This window comes from Aedes aegypti, chromosome 3 (assembly GCF_002204515.2).
Source record: "Aedes aegypti strain LVP_AGWG chromosome 3, AaegL5.0 Primary Assembly, whole genome shotgun sequence".
Taxonomy (NCBI): domain Eukaryota; kingdom Metazoa; phylum Arthropoda; class Insecta; order Diptera; family Culicidae; genus Aedes; species Aedes aegypti.
The window spans coordinates 270,410,621-270,435,489 of record NC_035109.1 but is presented as its reverse complement, the minus strand read 5'-3'; the positions used below and the strand labels follow the sequence as shown (position 1 = coordinate 270,435,489).

Here is a 24,869-nt window from a genome sequence, read left to right as displayed (position 1 = left end):
GATAAGAATTTAACTTTCAAAAATCACATTGAGGGCATTCAAGCCAAATGTAACAAATATGTAAAATGTCTCTATCCCCTTATTAATAGAAAATCAAAACTTTGTCTTAAGAACAAGCTTTTGATATTCAAACAAATTTTCAGGCCAGCCATGTTGTATGCTGTACCAATATGGACTAGCTGTTGTAATACCAGGAAGAAAGCTCTGCAGAGAATTCAAAATAAAATTTTGAAAATGATTCTGAGGCTTCCTCCCTGGTATAGTACCAATGAGTTACATAGGATATCCAATGTTGAAACATTGGAACAAATGTCAAATAAAATAATCAATAATTTCAGGCAAAAATCGTTACAATCTTCTATTGTCACGATTAATGCGTTATATGTGTAGGTTAAGTTAGGTTAAGTATATTAAAAACTTTTTTTTTCTCTTATAAGCAGGTGAAATCAACTCACCTGTAAAAAATCTGAACTGCTACGGCAAATGAAATGTAATATGTTGTTAACAAAATGTTAATAAAATCTTAGATTTGTTTTACCAAATTAGGATGATAGTGTTGTGTAATAACACAGAACACCTAGATATAAGAAATAATGAATGTAATGTTTGGAATGATACTAATAAAGAAATTAAAAAAAAAAAAAAAAGGGTTTCCAATATATTTAGGAGTCAAATAAATCTACGAAAACTTCAAAGACTCGGAAAGTTTTTCTTTCTGTTCAAAGATATTTCCTTGTTACTTCATTATGCCATAATACGAAATATGATACTTTATGGAGATATAAGATATTCTGGTTTATGCAAGCTGCCCTTGAGTTTAATTATTTTAATCTATCAGCTCAACTAAGATTTGAAAGATGCATTGGTTCAAAACATGCCCAATTAGGTCCATTAGGTGTAAACGCTACTATTGCAGTGTGTATAAGCTAAGCTTACCTTAGTTTAAATTGACTACATATGTCTATAGCTGCTTCTTCGTCATGGACCGGAGTAAGTGATAATATACGAAGAATTAACTTGAAGATCGGCTGGAATAATCTGAATCTGAAACCAAACATGATGGAGGAATCTCCTCTTAATTCAAAATGAGCATTGCGGACGTTGAAGCCCGACCTAGTTGTATTTCTCAGTTGAGTTCCAAGTAACAGATTAAAACACTTCTGATTGGATATTATTTTGAGTTTTCCGTCAGGCCTGATAGAGTGCAGTATGGTACAGTTTGTATTCTTTATGCTACATTCACAGTTAAAGAATTTAAAGAAATCAGTTTAAAATATAAAAAGATAAATTTCTAAAGCGTTTATTTAGGGATGAGTTAAAAATTCCCCCAGGAATTCTTAAAGAACCCGACAGGTTTTCTTCCTGGAGTTTATCATCGAATTCATGTATAGTTTTTTTTTTCGACAATTATCTTAGGTGCTTGTGATCAGTTTTTTTTATATTGCTTGAACCAGTAAGCCTTTATTCACGATCTCTACCTATTTCGTTTGCAAATATTCCAGCATACATTGCATAACAAATTTACTAGTTTTTTTAAGCTTTCCTCTAAATTATCGTTTTCTTCACTTGGCTCTCGTGATCTAACGGGCCTGTCAGCTCATCGCTTTGTATATGCTATAAAAATCAAGCTTACAAGACATTGGGGGTCACGAAAACCAAGTTTACGAAACGATGACGATAGACAAGAACTGAGGTCTATTGATTCCATTTATAAAATCTTAAGGATTTTTAACAGGTTCCCTAAGATATTTCCTCTGTTTTCAGGAGTTACACGAGGAATCTCTCTATGGATAATTCTTGGAATATTGTAAATAGTTTTATACCGAATAAAATGCAATATTTTTTCTAATAATTCATTCAAGATTCATCTAATTCATTTCTTGGGATACTTTCAGGATGCTTCTTCAGAAATTTTGTGAGAATTTAAAAATAAATAATTCCTTATATTCGTTGTGAAATGCATCCAAGAATTTCTCAGGATCCAAATGTTTAATCAGGATTTTTTTTCTAGATTTAATCTTGAAATTCTTTCAGGAACTGAAGAAATCAATGCAGTCAATTTTGGACGTACAGCCAAACCTCCTTTTACGCCCCTAACCCCTAGAGCCTGTTGGAATATGTCCAAATTACACGCACACTAGCGCTGCGTAGTTGCAAAATTGCACATTAAAAGTTTCACCTAACAAATGCCATAAAACTTCTGTGCAACTTTGCTGAAGCCCGTTATTCTATAGGAAGTAAGGGTTTAGAGATATTGTATCATAATTATTATGGCTTACGGGTGATGCTAAACTATTCGGAGAACTGCAATACTCAACTATGGTGTTGCAATACTAGATGACGTGATTCCATACTTATGATGGATAGTGTAGGTACTTGTGAGGGCAAAAGGATGTTGAAGACTCTTTTTCCCGGTTATCGGCCCACCAATTTACAGCCTCCAAACAATACCAAGTATACTTTAAACAAACTTAAATTTGTTTCCTGTCGATAGAAATTTGACGACACAATAATAAATCATCAAAAATGTTATCCATGGTTCTTCTCAAGGGTATCAATAGGGATGAAAGAAATCATAGGCTGACGCTATTTTTGAACCCAAGATACGGACCTTCCGGTTTGTGAAAATCACGTCCAACCCATGCAATATAGGTAATTTTTATATTAATTTGAATATTTAAAAGTTTAGTCAAATGACTCATCCGTCCCGAAAGGGTTACATTGACAGAAGGCCTGGGAAGTTTATGGGTGTTGTTTTATTTTTTCATTATTTTGATTACTGTTTGCTGAGTAATTTGCATCGATAGTTTGATGTCGTGTTTCCACTCCACTGGGCCATTGTTGCATTTTAATTAGCTAGTTAAGTGCAAAACACTTTTTCTTCAGCGTTCACTAGAGACTGTCGTTGATTATCACGCGATTGAAGGGTGTCAAATTTCATGTTTCGAATTTGCAATCGAAATCAGAGCCTTCACGTATTCTTACAACAAGATTTATCATTCCGACCAAAATAACCAATACCCTTTGACCTTACCTGGCAGCTAAGATTTATAACGGAAATATCCTGATTCTGGTCGCGTGTTGACCACCAAAGCTACCAAATCGTCGGAATTAAGCTACATTAAGTATCGTACAGTCGCCCGAAAAACTTTTCCGAACGATTCCGTTCGTTTCCAGCACTCATTTGTTAGCCGTCTTCCTTTGGTAACTCCTAGTTAAAGGAGAAGGATGGGTACTATGCACATCCTTAAGAAAAACTCGGTTTTAACTGTGGATATCGTCGAGAACATTATTTTTGTTTTGTTCACGGGATCTTGTTCTGATTTTGAAAAAGAAAATGCGCCGGTAGAGAGGATTTCGATAATCGATCCTCAATGACGATTGAACGTTATATAAACGATTGAAATTTTGTTCGTTTCGATTTCGTCGTATTTCCCCAGGGGTGCACATTGCCCCAGATGCCCCTACCAACTGGTGGAACTGACGAAGCTTGACCTTCATGAATATTCAACGACCAGAAAGCACAAGTCAGGGTAATAATATCGTTGGTGGGCACTTGGTGCCGACCACGCTATTCATTTGTTAAACCCAGCGTGTGCATGGGAAACGATAGGAGGTGGAGGTGTAGGTACTTGTGCAAGAATCGAATTGTCCAAATGCTCCGGGAGGTCATGTTCATAGTTTCACATTCTGAATATTCATTCGGTGGAAATCGATCAATTAGTAGTCGATTAGTTCGCACTGCGCTAGGGATTGGAGCGGATGTAGATTTCTGATTTTTTTTACGATAGAGACGATGAAAAAGCATTTATAATGGAAGAGCTGCATCTGACAGATTTGCACTGATTGAAAAGGATTGTGGAAAGGTTAATCAACCCGTTGAATCCGGCCAATCATAGAAACTTAACAGCGTTTTACGGAACATAAATGGGTGCCTTTCTTTTGGCTGCTCTTATATAATATGGACAAGTATTAGAATCCATCGGGGGCCTTCCTTAGCCGAGTCGTTAGAGTCCGTGGCTACAAAGCAAAGCCATGCTGAAGGTGTCTGGGTTCGATTCCCGGTCGGCCCAGGATCTTTTCGTAATGGAAATTTCCTTGACTTCCCTGGGCATATAGTATCATCGTACCTGCCACACGATATACGAATGCGAAAATGGTAACTTTGGCAATGAAAGCTCTCAGTTAATAACTGTGGAAGTGCTCATAAGAACACTAAGCTGAAAAGTGGGGACGTTAATGCCAAGAAGAAAAAGAAGAAGTATTAGAATCCTGATCTTAAAATTTGAATGATAATTTGTGCGTTAACTAACAGAGTTGCTATTTTGTAAACAAAATTGTGGAATCCTTAGGGCAGTCATCTCCTCAGTGAAAATAGAAAAACACTTTGTGTTTATCATGAATGTGAGCGCAGTGCGGCAGCTACACTTTCTCACTGGTTCTTATATCTTTGAGGCCTCTTTGTGTTTCTGCTCTCGCTACAATGCATCCTTCGACACAAAGTGTTGATGGAAAATGGTGAACACACACTTTTTGTGTGGCTCATTGAGTACTAAATGGGGCGAGCTTCTATTGGAAAACATGGGAGAATTGTTGGAACGAGGCCGACGAGTAGATGACGGAAATCGATGTTCGGGGTCGTTTTAGAATCCAAGATGGCGACTTCCGGTTTGTGAAAATATTTCACGGTTTTGAAGTTCACAAACCGGAAGTCGCCATCTTGAATTTCAAAACGACCTCGGACATCGATTTCCGTCATCTACTCGTCGGCCCCGTTCCAAAAATACCCATGTCATAAGGTAAAAAGAGCCAAATTGTGTACACTTTGAGCATCTTCTGCCAACGCACTCCGTCAGCATCACTCTTTGCGTAATCACTTTCACTCTCTTCCCTACTGCGATCCTTCATTGTGTTCGTGTTGTTACACTACACTTTGCACGCGTCTGTCTCCTCTTTGTGCAGTGGTTAAATTCTGCTCTTCGCGCGCATTGTGCGAGTTGAGGCAAGCCCTGCTTAGATATTGTTTTAAGAAATCACTACATAAGTTCATGATATTATCAAAGAAATCCTGAAAGAAATATTGATCAAAACTTTTCAAGAAATTAAATGAGAAATACTTTCAGTGCTCTTGAAGGAATTCCATTAAAAAATTCTGATCTGTTGAATAAACCCTGGATTGTATGTGAAAATTTGGAGGAATTCAGAAACCGTTACATCATAATTTATAATAGAATTCCTTAAGTAAATAAGATACATTTGCTGCATGAATTCGTCTAAGCATCATTACTTTGTGCAGTTCTCAGAAATCTCTCTATCGATGCCTCGAGGAGCTACTTCTTTCCGCTGTTCCTTATCAGGTATCAGAAGGCCGGCTCCAAAGGCACGTTCCCCACCAGTTGGGAGATTTGTGCCATCGCCATATTTGAGCCTATTTCATCATCTACCCGATGGGAGAGGAAAGGGAAGGGAAAGATGGGAGGAAATAGGAGTGGGGTCCCTTGAAGAGGGAAGATCGCATAAGCGAAATGAGAGCATGTAGCTCCATACCACAATGGGTTCGAACAGCGCCCTAAAAAGGGCACTGCAAAACGCATGAGCGTAAAGAGAGCCTATAGCTCATTACCACAGCGGGTTAAGAATAACAGAATGTCCTGAAGATTCAGGCTTCTGAATTCAGTTTCACTTAATAAGTGTTTACCAAGTAATTGGAATCGCATTTGCGCAAAAACTGGACAGTTACATATCAGGTGATACGAAGTTCCATAATCGGAGTCACAACTATCACACACAAATGAGTCAGCACGCTGAATATTTGCCATGTGATAGTTGAGTCGGCAGTGGCCTGTCAACGCTCTGACCAAGAGACTGCAATTCTGCTTTGACAGATTTGTTAAATACTTCGCCACCTTTGGAGATGGCTCAGTAATATACAATTTTGTTTGACGACACGACTCCAAACTATTCCAATATTGCTTGTGCTGAGTTGCCGCCCAAGAGTTTATCTGAAGCTTCACCCAGCACTTCGAAATTGGAATAGCCGGCTCAGGGCCAATGAAGTCATGCGATGCTCCATCGCGAGCTAGCTCATCAGCCAATTCATTTCCAGCGATGGAAGAATGGCCAGGTACCCATACAAGGTTTACAGAGTTGACTGAATTCAGTTCCTCAATTTGAGTTCGACATGCGATGACAAGCTTCGACCTTGAGTTGGCCGAAGCGAGAGCTTTTATAGCAGCCTGACTATCTGAACAGAAGTATATGACTTTACCCATTACGCGCTGTTGGAGTGCTGATTGCACTCCACACATAAGAGCAAATATTTCCGCCTGAAAAACGGTGCAGTTTCTACCAAGTGAGTAAAACTGATTCAGCCTTAGCTCACGAGAATATACTCCTGCACCAGCTCTACCTTCAAGAAGGGAGCCATCAGTGTAACATACTATATTGCTTGATATACTTCTTTCCAAATAGCCAGACGTCCACTCTTCCCGTGAAGGGAATTGTGTGGTAAATGTCCTGTAAGGAAAGTTACAAGCAATTGTGAGATCACTTGGAGCAAGGACAATTTTGTCCCAATTCACCAAAAGTGGAAACAACGAAGTGTGTGTAGATCTACGATTCACTGGATTTTTCTCCAGTAGATCCAGTACCCATAAACGGTAAGAGCAAGAAAGTGCTTCTTGTTTAAGATATATGTGTAGTGGCGCAACGTCGAAAAGGGCCTCGAGCGCTGCTGTGGGAGTTGTAGAGAACGCACCAGACATCGCCATCAAGCACATCCTTTGGAGATGGCCCAATTTTGATTGGATTGTTCTCACTTCGCCCTTTTGCCACCACACAAGACATCCATATGCCAATATTGGTCGAACAACTGTTGTGTAAATCCATTTGATATATTTGGGTTTGAGGCCCCAAGTTTTACCAAAGGTTCGCCGGCATTGACCGAAGGCCATGCAAGCTTTTTTGACTCTGAAATCAATGTGAGGTGTCCATGAAAGTTTGGAATCTAGAATGACTCCAACATACTTTACTTGATCAGTCACATTAATCTCAGTGCCAAAAAGACGTAAAGGTCGAATTCCATCGCGGTTTCGTCTTTCCGTAAAAAGAACAATAGATGTTTTATTCGGGTTAACCGAAAGGCCATATTGGCGACACCAACTCTCGACTACCTGAAGAGCACTTTGCATCAGGTCGAATAGGGTGCTTATGCACATACCAACTATCAGAGCTAGATAGTCGTCGGCAAATCCATAGGTTGGAAAACCGCAATTATTGAGTTGCCTCAATAGCGTATCTGCTACGAGATTCCACAAAAGTGGTGATAAGACTCCCCCTTGGGGGCATCCGCAAACACTCAATTTTCGAATCGCTGCTTGACGCAATGTCGAGAAGAGATGTCGGTTTTTGAGCATTTGATGAATCCAATTGGTAATCATTGTAGGTAGCCCATGGTTTCGTGCGGCTTCCAATATGGCATCGAAAGACACGTTATCAAAGGCACCCTCAATATCCAAGAAAACACCCAAGCAGGATTGCTTCTGAGCGAATGCTTTCTCGATATCGTATACAACTTTGTGTAAAAGAGTCACAGTGGACTTTCCAGATTGGTAAGCATGTTGATTCACATGAAGAGGCATGTTTGCCAAATAAACATCACGGATGTGATGATCGATAATGCGTTCCAGACATTTCAGAAGAAAAGAGGTCAGACTGATTGGTCTAAAACTCTTCGCTTCCTCATACGACGCACGTCCTCCTTTTGGGATAAACTTTACAGTAATATCACGCCAGGATTTGGGAATGTACCCGGTAGCAAAACTGCTTACAAGTAGCTTTTTCAAAACATGTTTGATAAACTCAAATCCCTTTTGGAGCAGAACAGGATAAATCCCATCCGCTCCTGGAGATTTAAAAGGAGCAAAACTATTAAGTGCCCATTGAATCGATTCAGTAGTTACGATACTGCGAGCCGAGGCCAGAGACTCGTAACTACATGAAAAGACATTTGGTTCATCCGTAGATGCTATGTCCACACATCCGGGGAAGTGTGTATTGAATAAACATTCTAAAACTTCTTCATCGGAAGAAGTAAAGTCACCATTAGGTAAGCGAATTTCGTTCACTTGGAAATCCTTAGATTTTGCAAGAATTTTGTTCAACCGACTGACTTCACTCAAACTGGAAACATTTGTACAAAGGTTTTTCCAGCCGGATCGTTCAGCAGAACGAAGAGCCTTCTTGTAAGCCTTGCGAGCTGACTTGAACGACTCTGATCCAGCTGAACGGCGTCTGTTCCAACTCCTTCTACATTGTTTCCTGAGTCTAGTCAGATCGGAATTCCACCATGGGGTCCCTCTTGTAGTCTTTACAGACCGCAGAGGACATGCTTCTTCAAAAGCTTCCATAATGTAGGATGTTGTAGTATCAACGGCATCATCCAGATCACTTGGATTTTCAATGGACGGAGAATATCCATGAAATTTGGTCGCAACCAATTCAATGTAGAGTTCCCAGTTTGTTGACCGGGGATTCCTAAAACGCAAAGTCTGCGCAGTTACATTTGAATGTTCAAAGAAGATGTAGCGATGATCAGATAATGATTCCTCATCTGATACATGCCAATTCGTCAACTCGTGACTGATTCTATTCGAGCAGAGCGTTATGTCTAACACTTCTTCTCTATTAGAAACCATGAAGGTTGGGCGATTGCCTATGTTAAGTAATCCAAGGTCTGTACTACTTAAGTATTCCATCAGACTGGAGCCTCTCAAATTGATATCTGAGCTGCCCCAGATGATGTGATGAGCATTGGCATCACTGCCCACAATCAGCGGAAGGCCTTTTGTTACGCAGTGTACGACAACTCGTTTGAAGTCATCCGTTGGGGATGGTTCATCATGTGGTAAATATACCGAACAATAGACGTATTTCCTGTTGAGGTAACCAACAGAAACATCGATTGTGACAGCACATACATCTCTGGTAGTTAACTCAGAAATGAATGTAGCAACGATTGCTTTATTAACGAGCACGCATGCGCGGGGCATGGAGCGCGAGTTTGCCATTTCAAGTTTGCTAAAAGTAGCAAAAACTGGGTCCACAAGGTTACCTAGATAGAAGTTCCCTCTACGAAAGTAGGGTTCTTGAACTAGTGCCACTTGGGCTGCACCATTTTGCATGAGTCTGCAAAGATTGATCGTTGCTGTTCTTTTATGCTGAAGATTGATCTGAGCTAACCTAACCGTAGCCACTACCCAAACTAGGCAGGATTAAGCTTTTTGCAATCTCAGTACGAAAAAGACCAGCAACGAAAAAACCAGATCGGTATCTATTTAAAGTCGCCAAAGGCGAAAGAGCACAGAATACACTGTGTAAAACGCATAATGCGAATCCATATAGGTGATAATTTAAATTAAATGTCAACATATTCATAATCCCACCCTTATTAAGCCTCAGGATAGAGACTGAAGAAGGGCAGCCGATTATCTCGGAGAAACACAAGGTCACCTGCACCATTGCTCCGGGTAGCACAGGAAGGACTCAATACTGTGGAGGGCGCCCTGGTACCCCACAGGCTCCGTTTGCGGTTAGGTTTTATTTAGACCCCCCTAACCATTCATTCTTAGGCACGGTACGCATCACACCATAAATTAGGGGTCACCTGTGAGGTGGACTTTTACCACCGGAACAGGCAGTCCGTAGTGTTAATTCTTAGCCAGTTGAAACAACCGCTACCGACACTACGCGGCTATCTAGGCTGCTCGGGAAAAGGAGGTTAATATTGATGATTAACTCCTGACGTGCCCAAGCAGCCAACAACCTGTGAAACCGTTACATTATAATTTATAATAGAATTCCTTAAGTAAATAAGATACATTTGCTGCATGAATTCGTCTAAGCATCATTACTTTGTGCAGTTCTCAGAAATCTCTCTATCGATGCCTCGAGGAGCTACTTCTTTCCGCTGTTCCTTAAGAAATTTCTTCAGAAAACCATGTGGAGATTTTCGTAGATATGCCTTCAGAAATACTTCTTTGAATGTCTCATGTATTTTCCCAGGAAATCGTCCGAAAATTGATTCAATCATTTCTCAAAGGAAATAAATTTCTTCAGATTTTTTTCAGAAAATCCTTAAGCATTTCAACACAGATAACATAAAGATTGCCACAAGGTTTCCTCCTAAAATTTTTACACCAAGTACACTATTTCGAATTTAAAACATTCCTTGAAAATTTTTCCAGAAAATTCCATGGAAGAATTTTTTAAATAATTCCTGGTATTCTTCCAAGAAATCTTACAGAACTTCCTGCAGGATAAATTAATACATTTTACCAAGGATTCACTTCTGTGGAACATTATCTTGGATTTCAATTGCTTATGTTTCGACTTATTATGACAGTTAATTTCTGATGAGTCATCCAAAATTTCTTATGAGTCAAGAAGTTTTTAAGAGATCCTTGCTGTAGTTCTTCAGAAATTTTCCAAAAGTTCCACAAGAGGCTTTATTAGGATTTCTTTATAACAAACTTCACATTTTTTTGAATAGTTCCCGACAAAAAATCTTCATTTTAAAAGAAATATCTGGTGAAAATTTCAATTCATACAATTTATACTTCCTTAAGAAGTATCTGGAAGAATCTTCAAAAAAATTCTTAAAGGAATCATTGGTGGCCAGCCTGGAAGAATCTCTGTAGTATTTTTGGAGGAATACTTAGGGGTAATGTATAAAATTACGTCACGCTCCAAGGGGGGAGGGAGTCAAGACAAGCGAGACAAGCCTCATAAAATTTTCGGAGGACTCATAAAAAAACTGTGACAAAGGGGGGGACAGGTGGTCAAAAAAGTTGAAATTTAGCGTGACATAACTTTTATACCATCCCTTAGAGAACTTTGTGGATGAAATTTTCTGTTAATCATAGACACACATTTTGAAGGAAACCCAATGAGCGTTTGACGAAAATATTTGGAATTTTTACGATAAACTTTCTGAAAAATCTCTGAAACAATTATCACAAAATTATTTCTAAAGAGAGCTTCAGACTTGTTGAATTATCAGAAAAGTCCCTTACGGAAATCTTGGAGGAAATCCTGGATGCATTTTTGGTTTTTTATATTATATCCCTAAAAATTCTCTGAAAAAAATCTTTAGAAATGTTTGAAGTTAATTCTGCTTATATCTTTGGAGAAGATTCTTTTAGTATTCTTATGATAACGTGAATGATAATATTGGAATACATTATTGGAATATATTATAATTCCTTACAAAATCCGTGAAACATCCACTAACAACTAGTTTTGAGGGTGACATTTACAAACAAAACAGTATTAATTGATTTCCCGGAATTTTTATTTTTCTAATACATGTTTGTCAACATTGTTTGTTTCAACTTTTTAAATATTCCAGAAAATGTGGGCCACATATTTTGTTGATTGCAAAATCTACATCTCTGTGTACATCACTCCTACTTTTTTCTTTAGATCCTAACCAGTTCTGTGTATTTAGTAAATATTGTAACCATTGTTATCTAGATTAAAAGTACTAATGACTTCAAAACTCGTAATTTAGGATCACTTACCTTTATTTTAATCTTTTCAATTGCGTGTTTTATATTCTGGAAAAAAAAGAAAAGAAGAATATTAGGTGTAATTATTTAATGGTTAGGACATGTATTATTCACTTAAATTATGTTTCACATGAGACGCTTAAGGATTCCAAAACTCATATCCAGGTATTGACACATGAGCCATAATGTTATCTCTTGTATGCGCCTGCTCTCACACACCACGTGTGACTCTTATTTTTCGTGGAAGATAACGAGTCACGAAAACGAAAAAGAAGATACACACACCATGAGCCTCTGTACGTGCCATAAATTCTTTTGTTCTTATGACTTTTACTGTTCGCCGTATGTTGGTGCTGTCTCGCGCTCTCTCACTGGTAACTTGAAAACAGGGCGCACAGTAAAAGTCAAATGTTTTATAGCATGCATATGCCCATTCTCTGATTGGTGTGTCACAATATGTTACATTCGCTGATGTTCCCTCATTATGGTCAAGAAGCATATGTTCTGAATGAATATGTTCTATTTTCTGTACAATGTTTGCGACTAAAATGGTTTTATACAAACCACTACTTAGGGCTGTCTTACCAGAAAATATGGAAGTTATTACCAATTATAAACAAAACAAAAACCTCCCAAATAGCTCGATATCGTTGTCGTCTATAATAGTTAATACTCTAGAACGCTCTCTCGTCATATACCATGCGAGAGAGTAAATATCAACATTCACAGTGTTCGCCGAATGCGATGTGGCACGAACTCTTACACACTCTAAATATTGCTCGGTCGGCTTGTTCGGATCAAAATCCAACGTTATAAATACCATGAACTGGCGTCTTGATGACGGTTATACTCATAGCGACCATCACTCGATCCGCTATAGTATAATACCAGGCGGACGAATGGCAGTACGATTTAACCCAACCCAAGCCCGAGATTAGAAAACAGCGCGCTTCGACGGTAGAAGCTCTGAACGATAAACGAAGAATGCAACGCGTACGCACAGAAGCACAAAGAGAAGAACGCGGTGCAGCATTCAGAGAGGCAAAGTTAGCTCTCAAAAAGAAAATCAAGAGTGCCAACTCGAGTCCGTGGGGAGACGCCTACATAGTGGTCATGGCTAAGACCATAGGTGCCATAGCGCCCCAAGAGAAGTCGCCCGAGTTGCTGCGATCGATAATCGACGTACTCTTCCCGCATTACCCGACAATACCATTAACCCCAGCGCCGTATGCGGCAGATGAAGGAGAAGGAGTGGCGAGGGTGATGAACGAAGAACTGGCAGAAGTTGTGAAATCTTTCGTGTCAAACAAGGCACCGGTAGCTGCCCAAGCCATGATGTCAAAATCATCATAGGAGATCTAAACGCTCAAGTTGGCAGGAGGAGGAGTGCAGACCAACTATTGGGAAGCTCAGCGCCCACCGGCTGACGAACTTAAACGGCTTACGACTAATTGATTTCGCCGCCTCCAAGAATATGGCCATTCGTAGCTCCTACTGCCAGCACAGCCTTCCATACCGATAAACCTGGAGATCACCAGAGCAAACAAAATCACAAATCGACCATGTTCTGGTTCAAAGAAGGCACTTCTCCGACGTTATCGACGTCAGGACCTATCGAGGCGCTAATATCGACTCTGACCACTATCTGGTGATGGTTAAACTGCGCCCAAAACTCTCCGTCGTTAACAATGTACGATACCGACGGCCGCCCCGGTGTGACCTAGAGCGGCTCAAGCAACTGGATGTCGCAGCGGCATACGCGCAGCACCTCGAGGCTGCATTACCGGAAGAGGGTGAGCTGGATTAAGTCCTTCTGGAGGACTACTTAAGAACAGTGAAGGCAGCCATCAACAATGCAGCTGAGAGCAACGTCATGGACGAGAACAGCTTTCCCGGAAAGCTCACGAGACTGATAAGAGCGATGATGGAAGGTGTGCAAAAATATGTGGGGGATTCAGACGAACATTTCAGTTCATTTAGATCCCGCCGGGGGCTACGACAAGGTGCGTGCCCCAATTGTGCTGGTGTGGAGGAAACAGCGGAGCATGTTGTGTTCGATTGCCCCAGTTTCATTGATGTGAGAGGTCGCATGCTCGCTACATGCGGAAGGGACACGTCCCCCAACATTATAATAGAGAGAATGTTTGCGGATGCCAAGTGCTGGAATGCAGTAACTACGACTTTCACTTACATTTTGTTAGAATTGCAGCGCATATGATGCGCCGACCAAGAGTTGGCTGCAGAGGATTAGCCCTGCCTAGGCTGGTCCCTTGTAACATTGTTTAAGTCGGCTAGGAGAAGCAGTTTGCCAAGGCTACTTCTGCTACACGTGTTGTGCTATATGCACTGGAAGAAATGCCGTAAGGTGGTTCCGGGGTGATAAGGGTCTGAGTCCAAGGGTCATGTCGATGCACTGTTCACCACTTGAGCAATTCTAAAAGGATTACTCAAGTACAGTGCATAGGCTGCGTTTAGCGGGTCGTCGTTAGTGCATCATCCCCGCTTTTCCGGAGTTACCTTCTCTGTTTGTAGATTTTCTCATTGTAAAAAACAAAAAAAAAAGAACAAAAAACAGGACAAGCTCTAAACGGCGCCCTGGAAAAAGAGGAACACATTGAGATGGCTTCGCTTTACCTAACAAAAGCATACGACAGGGCATGGGCACCAAATATATTGGAAAAATAAGCTCAATGGGAAATATCTGGTAATATGCTAAACTTCGTGAAAAACTTTTTATCCAACCGGAGCTTCAGGGACAAAGTTGGCAATCATCGCTCCAAATCGGTCAATGAGGAAACAGGAGTGCCTCAAGGATCGGTAATAGCGGTGACCCTTTTCCTGATAAGCATGAACAGCGTCTTCGGAATACTCCCTAAAGGGGTACAAATTTTCATCTATGCAGACGATATTTTATTAGTAGTGGCTGGAAAACATCCTGCCGCCACCAGAAAAAAAAACTTCAAGCGGCGATGAACGCCGTCTCACGCTGGAAAAATCGAGTTGGGTTCGAACTTTCAGCTGAAAAATGTTCCAGAAATCATATCTGCTCGGAGAAACATCCAGTCATACGAAAACCTATTAAGATAGAAGGAAAGGAAAGGGATCTTCCTTAGCCGAGTGGTTAGAGTCCGCGGCTACAAAGCAAAGCCATGCTGAAGGTGTCTGGGTGTCGGTCGGTCCAGAATCTTTTCGTAATGGAAATTTCCTTGACTTCCCTGGGCATAAAGTATCATCGTACCAGCTACACGATATACGAATGCGAAAATGGCAACTTAGGCAAAGAAAGCTCTCAGTTAATAACTGTGAAAGTGCTCATAAGGACACTAAGCTGAGTAGTCGGCTCTGTCCCAGTGGGGACGTTAATGCCAAGTAGAAGAAGAATAGAAGGAAAGGCCATTCCAACTAGAAAAACTGTAAAAGTCTTAGGAGTGACCTTTGACAGGCACCTAAACTTTCGACAGCATTTTAACCTTGTCAAAGAAAACTGAAGAAACCGGATGAACCTGGTAAAAAGTATTGCGAAGAAACGTACAAAGAGCGATAGAAAAGTACAGTTACGAGTAGCTAACGCAATAGTCTGTAGCAAATTGTTCCATGGAGTAGAAATCACGAGTCACGCGTACGAAGATATGCTACTGAAATTAGGACCCGTATATAACAATACAATCCGGACAATATCAGGCTTGCTGCCGTCTACTCTTGCCTCTTCAGCATTCGTAGAAGCCGGAGTGCCGCCCTTCAAGTTCAAAGCAGTTACTTCCATCCGCATGAAAGCTGTTAGCTTCCTAGAACGTACAAAAAACAGAAGATCGGAGACTTGTATCACCAATCAAACAAACCGAATTCTCAATTCTGTGGTCAACATTAAGCTCCCCGTGGTTGTAAAGCGGCAAAGCTAATAAGCCCCGCATTGACCCTCATATTAAGGGGGCAGGATCCGTCATTGATTTGTGAATTTTCAAAAGCAGTTTTTTCGTTCAAAATCAAGAAAATTTACAGGAAAATGTGTTCACTGTATTCCATTCTCCAACCGAAACACAGTGAACACATTTTCATCGAATAATGTTTAGTTATGAACAGAAAAACTGCTTTTGAAGTTTCGATGATGACGATGATCGTTAAGAACCATTTGCCTTCCTGAAGAAGTTCGAGCGCATTTCAAGGAATGGGTAAGGACCGAATACACATTCAATGATATTCGATACACAGATGAATCGAAGGTGCCTGGATTAAACAACTCATATGTTGGAATTGGAATCTACTCCAGCTCATACGAAGAAGCACATGGCTGCCATTGAACTTCAGTGAAATCACCAAAATAATGGTAGAATCCCTGGTAGAATTCTTTGCGGTAACTCTGGTGGAAATGCTGATGATGACAATGGTGAAAAAAACATTCATGCCCCTTGCATATGCCTTAAAATGTATGTAGAGCAATATCTAGAATGCTGTGAAAAGTGTAAACGCAATTTCCACTACCGTGAATACTTAAGGAATCCCTGAAAGATTTTTTCGTGAAATTGCTAGTTGAATCCCATCAATGGAATTTTCGAAATAATTTTAGTGTAATCTTTGGAAGAGCCTCTCGCAGATTTTCTGATGGAATCTTTTGTACATTTCTTGAAGGTGGAATAATTTTTGGTGTGGGATTTGACTGCCAGGATCTCTGGAGGAATTCTAGAAGCAAAATCTATAAAAGAATGGATTCTGCGAAAATTGTTGGTGTAATTTCATCCGGAATTCCTGGTATAATCTTTGTAAGAATACCAGGGGGATTCTCAGGAAGAAATAGTGGTGTGACTCCTGGAAACATTCCCGGAAGAATCTCTCAGGGAATTCCTAGTGGAATATTTCATAACTTCCCGTGTTCAATCGCCGGGAGTATTCCCAGTGAAACCCTTGATGGATTTTCTGATGAAATCCTCAATTAAAATATTTGTGAAATCGCTGGCGAAGTTCCATATGGAGTTCCTGTATGACTTCATGGTGAGCTCATTGGTGGATTCTCTTTGAGAATTCCTAAAGCAAATACTTGTGGTACCTTTGGAGATACTGGTGATATCCCTGGATGATTGTTGGGTGAAATCGCTGGAGAAATTCCTGGAGAAAATGTTGAAGAAATCTCCTAAACGATTTCTGGAGAACTTTTTGGACAATTTTCTGATAAAGTTTTTGAAGTCGGCATTTATTGAGTAGTTTAAGTGATGATTCCTGGAAGAATATCTGCAGGAATTTCTTGGGGTATCCCTGGAGAATTATTTGCATGAATCCATTAACGAATTTTTGTAGGCGAGGAACGTCGTGGAAAAAATCCTGGAAAATTCTTCGAGAAACTTCCGGAGGAATTCCAGGTGCAATTTTTACAAATTTCTGGAGGAGTGCCTAGGGGTATCTCCGGAAGAGTCTCTGTAAGAATCTCTGAAATAATTGTTTGATGATTTATTGAAGCAATCTTTAGAGATATCGTTGGAAAAATCCTTGAACAATTTCTTAAGGAATTTTACGATATTCTTTGGAGGAATTTCTGAAAACTAATTAGAGAGATGAAGAGATCTGAAGAGAGATGAAGACTAATCTCTTAAGATAGCATCTGGAAGAAATTAAAATATGTTTGTAACATTCCTTGAACGTATTTTTTCACCGAAACTGTTTTTTAACCAGGAATGTCTACATGAATTCCATTTGAAATTCCTAAAGAGATTCGACATGAATTTCTCGGAAGAATTTCTTCGGGGATTCTACCTGGACTTTCTCCAGATATTCCACCTGGTGTTCCTAGAAGGATTCCATCTAAGTTATATGGTTATTCAACCAAATTTCATCCATAAATTTCACTGGCAATTCTCTTATTCTACCAGGAATTTATTAGGGGTTTTACTTGGTATTCTCGCTGGGAATCCATTAGAATTTTTGTCATGAATTTCATATGAATATCAAAGGGACCCATATAGTCGTAGAGGTAAACGCGCAGCTATTCAGCAAGACCAATCTGAGGGTTGTGGGTTCGAATCCAATCGGTCCAACATATTTTCGGGTTGGATTTTTGTTTAATCCCATGGCATAAAGAAGGGGAAGGTTCCTTAAAAAAAAATCATGTAAGAATCCTTAGAAGTCCTGAATCTTGAATTCTTGGCAAAGCTTTAAAATAAATGTTCACCATTGGCCATTTGGGGTATTTTTGAAGGAATTCTTGGAGGAAGTTTTAAAAAGACACGGACACCGTCTTCAGCCATTTAGCTGCACAGACTGTAACTTAACACTAGACAACGGACAAGCATGCTCCAGTGGCACAGCCACGAAACATTTCTGACGATAAGTTTCAATGACTGAAGCGAGAATCGAACCCACACCCCATGAAACGATGCGCTCATTGCCTGACGACACTAATCGCACGGTCACGAAGCCCACGAAGTTCTGAAGTAATCCCTGGAAAATTGGTCGCAAAACTCCTAGTTGTATGTCTGGCTGAGCTCCTGAAGAATCTCTGGAAGAATTCCTGAATTAATGCCTGGAAGAACCCTTGGAAGCATCTCTAGTAGAATCCCCAAAGAGACTGTTGGAGGAAGCTCTATAGAAATCTCTGGTAAAGCTTCATGCAAAATGGTGGAGTAATTAGCGATGGAGTATCTGGAGAGATTCATGTAGAAATTCCAGGATATATCGTAAAATGGGGTGTTAAGGACTCGTGGGGTTTTAAGGGATTGAACTTCTCAATCAAGTTTGACAAATCACAGAAACGTGGAAAGTCGATATATGAGTATTGTGGTAGGTTGGTATTGTAAACTTTTTAAAACATTTTTGTTCGATTTTTATGGGCTAAATACATTCATCTACAAAACCGTGAAATATATTTGAGTAAAATTTGCGAGTGACGTAGAAGAAAAATAAATTTAATTGAGATCATACTGCAGACAAAAACTTTTCGAAATTATCTCTGGGTTTCGATTTTTAGAAACTTTTATGAAAAAAAGTCTCGTTTTGAAAATTAATGGGGTGTTAAGGGATTATCATTTTTTACTTTTCTAAGTAACTTAACTCATTTGTTTTATGCCGTAATGTATTTCAATATAGCTTTGGCTTGTTCCGTGAAGTTAACCTGCATGGCAAGTTAAGGGATCTATTTCGTAAGTCACTGAGTATCACCAGAAAAGACTTATCTCAAAATTTGGTATAATTGTTAGGAAAATGTAGATTTAAACTGAATTGGGGATACGACTGTGATCATTATGTTCTAGGTTATGACTTTCAGTCTATTATGCTCAAAAACGGATTTTAAGTTTTCATATCCGAAACGTCGGATAAAAACTTAAAATCCGTTTTCAGCATAATAAACTGAAGGCCATAACCTAAAAGATAAAAACTGATTAATGTGAATAAGGGGTTTTCATGATAGTATTTTCAAAAGCTGTTCCATCGCATTGGTGAAAAGTTTGGATACAGGAATGATTATCTTATATGAAATGGTTTTTGAGCTATTGATTTTTTTAAGCGTAGTCGTCCTAGACAAACAATTATAATATAAGGTTATTTCCGATCTCTTTTAAGGCTTCGTGGTCATGTGTTAAGTGTTGTCGAGCATTCAGCACATTGTAGTATAGTGTGTGCGATTTCCGCTTTATACCGGCTACCCCCGTTGGTTTGACCACATTTAATCTGAACACTTTTTAATTTGTACCCCGCTAATTTGCACATTGTTCAGAAATAAAATGGTTCAAACGTCATTTAGCTCATGGAATGTAGTAAAGTGGAATGGAACGCTGTAGAACGGAGCGCAGAATCAAAACAAAAAGGTGGAAAAGGTAACCAGAAACACGATTCTAGGGTGACTAGATGTTCAAATTAAAAATAAACCCCGATGGTTTGCATGAGGTATCGTTTAAATTAACGGGGGTACACTGTATTGGAAACTTTTCGTAAAAATTTTTTTTGTCGATTATGCCAATGGGTGTTACATGCAAATCCGTTATTTGGTGTGGTGCTTTATTTAAAGGCAAATTGGACACTTACTCTATTCAAACTGAAAGCTTGTTGAAATTATCCTTCTTTTGACAAGTCATGACAGTTGCTCTGCACTATTATAGGATACGAATACTGCATATAAGTAAAATCCTTTCAAGACAATTGTGCGATGCACTTATAGCTTGGTTGAAAAAGGAATCAATATATATGAGAGATTTAGCAGGTAAAATAAAACGGTTAACGTTTGCAGGAGTTCCAACTTGAATTATATTGTAGTACTAGTGGTCCCGGAAAACTTCGTCTTGCCATCAAGTAGGCTGTTGAAAAACGCCAAGAAACGTCCCGTGCAAAATGGAAGTTCCATTCACTCCAGTTTTTTCAACTTTCCCGTTAAATATTCTTTACTTTTTATATGCACAAACACGTCGGAACACCTCAGGAACATAACTATGGTAGAATTCTCAAAATCCGATAGCCCGTTTTCAAGCCATTTCGTGACATACAAACACCATTCCATTTTTATTTATATAGAAGATTATCATCTATAGATTGAACACATCATCGATACTGATCAAAATATTTTTTTTTTTTGCTGTTGGCAAAATATAGTTTTATTTACAAAGCTCAAATTCCTTAACACCCCATTTTGCATTTTCGTCAAAAATCACACATTTTTATGATTATTTCATAAATCTGCCATAGGATCATCTTCATTGTAATTGGCTATTGATATACACGCCGGGAGAATGGTAGGACTGTATTTTGTTCAATTATTGTCATACTAGAAGTTGCTCGAAATTCAGGTAGAATTTTTTTTTCATCCCTCAACACCCCATTTTACATGCAATACACCCCAATTCCTTGAAGAATTTCTTGAAAATTTCATGGAAAAATTCCTGAAGGAATTTCTAAATATATATATAGATAGGTCACTAAAGACATTCCTGGTAAAAACCATCAATGGATTCCTGTTGGAATACTTGGAGGAATCTCCGTAAAAAATCTAACACAAACTTGTAGTTTAATCTATGGAGAAATTCCATTAGGCACAAAATCTTGAAGGAATCGCTGGAGAATCTCCTGGTGCAATTGCGTATGGAACCTCTGGATGAACCTCACACAAAATCCTTGGATTATTTCTTACACACATACCTGCAGGCATTTCTTGATGAATCATTGGAAGCATCCCTGAAAGTATTCATTAACCCGTATAGGCCTGAGTGAAAGAAAAATTACTAAAAATCTCACCGCTCAGCGAATAGTTAACGGATTTCAATTATTTTTTGTCAGTATACTTGTACACATATCTAGCTTCTAAAAGTGGTCAAAGAATCTCGGGAATGTTCATGTGGCCGGAGTTATTGCGGTGGGTCACTGGGTCAGGTCGGGTGACAAGGGTTTCGTGCTTATGTGCCCCTGGAGGTAGGCAAAATTCAAGTCACAGATAATATCCAGAATCGGCTATAATGTAGCCACTATATCAAGGAGTTTTAAGAAAAACGCATCAGCGTAAACCTTCTGATAATCGATTAAATTGAATAATTATGTCAACTGTATTTGATTGATCTTACAAATGACCATTTTTGGGTCCCCGGGATGCTTCAAATTTATGATAAACTGCACAATTTGTACCTTAACATCTGTGTCAAGCTTATGGGAGCGCATTTTAATGAACAATTATGTTCGATCTATACTTTTAGAGTTTTGAAATGGTTAAATACCTAACAAATATAGAGCCGGTTCTTCAGGACATTAAGCCCTATTGGTCGCATCTGGTACACTCTAAACGGTGCAAAACTATTCATTTATAATGTTGAATATCAGATCTTAATGATTTATGCAAAATAAAATGAATGCCATTGGAAATAATTAAAGATAACTTGGCATGTGCCAAAAAATCACATTTTTCTACCCGACTTGACCCAGCGACCCACCACAATAACTCCGGCTACAGAAGTATTCCCGATTTCCTTCGGCCATTTCTTGAAACAAGATATGTGGGCCAGTATACTGACACAAAATTATTTGAATCCGTTAAGTATTCGCTGAGCGGTAAATGTTTTAGTATTTTTGCTTTCACTCAGGCCTATACGGGTTAATAATATTTTGAAAGAATCTTTCAAATCCCTGGAGATACTTTAATATAAATAGCAGAGGAATTCGTAATGAATCATCCGAAATTCCTTAATATATACCGGGATAAACGCCCGAGAGAATTCCTGGTAAATGTGGTTGAGACAAGCATGATGAAATTTCTGAAAGGATACCTGAGTAAATTATTAAATCTCTATAAAAAATCCTGGTTTCATGTCTGAAGTACTTCCTGGTGGAATTTCTGCAGAATATTTTAGGTAACTCTCGAATATTTTTTTGGCAATCCCTGATGAAACGAAAGGAACACTATCGATAGGAATTCATGTTGAATTCCCTGTAGAAATTCTTGTATGGATTCCTGGAAGAACCCTGAAAATTTCCCTGGAGTAAACCTTATAGATTTATCATTGGAAAAATTCGGAAAGGAATTGCAAGTGTATGCCTGATGGATTTTCTTGAGAAATTTCAAATTTTCGAGAGATTTCTTGATGAATTTCACACTAATAACATTTTTAACTAGTTTGTCTTGATTCTTAATAAATATTTTCTCGACTCTTGAACGCGGTATCATTTAATCATAATTATTTTCTGATTTTTTTAGCAGGTAAATATCGGGCGCATTTTCTATTTTTTTTCGCATTCTCGGGAACAACAGTCAATCAATATATCAACGATCGAAAAATATTCTCCATCTCGATCACATTGATGTTGGTACAACAAGATTTGACAGTTCGTCAAGCGGTCGTACGAACATAATTTGGTTGGACTAATATGGGGGCGGAGCCAATGTTGGTCAAACAGACGGAGCGTCTGTGGGCTGCACTATACTCCGAACACATTGATTCAAATTCTGAACAGTACGAATAAATCGTATCCAAATGAATAATTTCTCAAATAAATGTATCTGAACTAGTTTTGTTGACCTCCAGCTAGAGAGGCATAATTATTCCCGAGATATTGAATAGATTGGAATATGTTTAAATTGAATTGCAATTGACTAATCGGTAATTTACTGTTAGCGCCATACAAGAAGCGAGTGTTCGGAATGCTGTATACAGCGTCACCATGATTTTATTCATATACTATTCGGAAAAATCTATGGATCATTTTTTCGAATAATATATGATTAAAATCCATTATCCATAACTGTGAGGTGACTGTAATTTACTGTTGAGACTAGTAAAGAAAATAATTTTTCACAAATTCCTGCTAGTTCAAAGTCATTGTGAGCTTCAAGTGTTCTGAATATGAGTCAAAACGATTATTCAAAACGATGATTGAACCATTTAGCAGTTTCACATGAAAACCAGTACCTACAAACTTTATGTTATTTTCCAACATTGTACGAAAGTTACCACAAATATTGCTCCAACTACACCAGTAAATGTAGCTTTTTCCATTCAGTCCGCAAAACTTTTCCCACAGGAAGATAAACAACCGGCAAACAGAACGTGACTTCACGCAAGATTCCACAATTCCATTGGGTTCACTTACTGCTCGCCATCATCGGAGTGCCATATATCTATACACACCTCACTATCCGGGGCCGCAGCCATTCGCTAACAACATTACTCATTTTTATGTGCTCACACAGAAAGACATTAGCATAAATATGTATTAGTACACTCACAACTGATGATCTGCGGGCGCACTTTCCCTAGCACCACCCCCTCCCGAAAAAAAACCTCCAAGAAGACGGTCGACAGAGAGACGATAGTGCACACCGAACAACATGCAAAAACTGGGAACTTCCCAGTAACACTTTCCGGTGCAGCAACGTTACATACCGTAGTCAGCATTAAAAATGAATAACTATGATAGATGTGAGCAGCTCCGCCCGACGTGTTTTACAAGAAGGGGAGTGAGCGCCGAGGAGTTAAAACAAAAGTTTCCTCTTCGGCAGCATTGGCAAACCTGAAAAAGTGGTGGAGGAACTGAGGGTGGTTTCCAACATGCATCGAGCCAGTTGAAGGGATTCTATTTTGTTTTCACGACAAATTTATGGCAAGCACTTTTGCCCTTGATGAAATGCTGCTGCCATGCCAGTCACCGTAGCTTCTACACGACGACGAACGAATGGATGGTAACTTCTGAACTAGGTACCGCAAGGTGGTCCCAAGACCGTTATTTTAGAAATTGAGAACAAATCTCCAAAAATATGTACTCACCAGTCGATTTCAATGGCTAAACTGAATGTTTGGGCCTTCTTTAGCCGAGTGGTTAGAGTACGCGGCTACAAAGCAAAGCCATGCTGAAAGGGTCTTGGTTCAATTCCCGGTCGGCCCAGGATCTTTTCTTCCCTTCTTAACTTCCCTGGACTTAGAGTGTCATCGTACCTGCCACACGATATACGAATGCGAAAACGGTAACTTTGGCAAAGAAAGCTCTCAGATAATAACTGTGGAAGTGCTCATAAAAACACTAATCTGAGAAGCAGGCTCTTTCCCAGTAAGGACGTGATTCCAAGAAGAATAAGAAGAAAAAGAAGATACCATAGAAAGTATGTCTGGTGAGAACAGATTGAATGGATATTTTTTTGACAATTCTGGTCTGGAGAGCACCGTGTACCCGGGAAGCTGCTGATGATGTTTGCGCTGCACCTTCTGCTCTGGCCGCGATCTCTGGCGACCATCGTCGTCGTCGTCACGTTAGCAACTTGGCGTCAACAGACAAGCACCGCAATGACATGCAAAGTTTTCTCAGTCCAATATGTGTGTGTGCGAGTCTATGAACAACAGATAGACATTGTCCCCAGTTATGATGGTTGCTCCGTTGATTTACAAGTTTAAACCTTCGTCGACCCCGGCGGTATGTCCATGTCGTAAAACTGTCCAAAATCGAAACGGATGGGGTTTGCTAATGCTGTTACGTACCTACCATACTGGCAAGGTTAGAGGAGTTTTTTTCCTCGCGTAAAGTGAACCCTTTTTGGGGGTGTTCATCCCGAGTTCGTCGCCTCATCGATCACCGGTTGGTCGTCTCTGGGTCATCAGCTGGTGACAATTGGACCATAAAGACATGGTTGCATGATGGGTGAAGAAACTCATTTCACATCTTGGAATGATTTTATGCTCAAATCGATACATTGCTCGTTTTTGTATCATCATCATCGTATGTCAATGCCAATGCCACTTTGCCAGTACAAATGGAAGGCAACAAAAACTCAACCGCGACTCATCTACATCCGATCACAACACATTCACTCTTCTATTAGACACTACGGCGCGCGATTGCAATCTTCTCGGTTCT

General features: G+C 39.5%; 1 protein-coding gene across 1 annotated transcript in view; it reads right to left on the bottom strand.

The window, feature by feature from the left end:
• The window catches only part of LOC5577230 (Ig-like and fibronectin type-III domain-containing protein 1), a 643,389-nt gene that overhangs the window by 403,639 nt on the left and 214,881 nt on the right, over window positions 1–24,869 (bottom strand). Inside the window, exon 3 of the mRNA XM_021851413.1 lies at window positions 11,580–11,615. The gene's annotated coding sequence lies outside the window, so the exon portion shown is untranslated. The remainder of the gene's footprint in view (window positions 1–11,579; window positions 11,616–24,869) is intronic.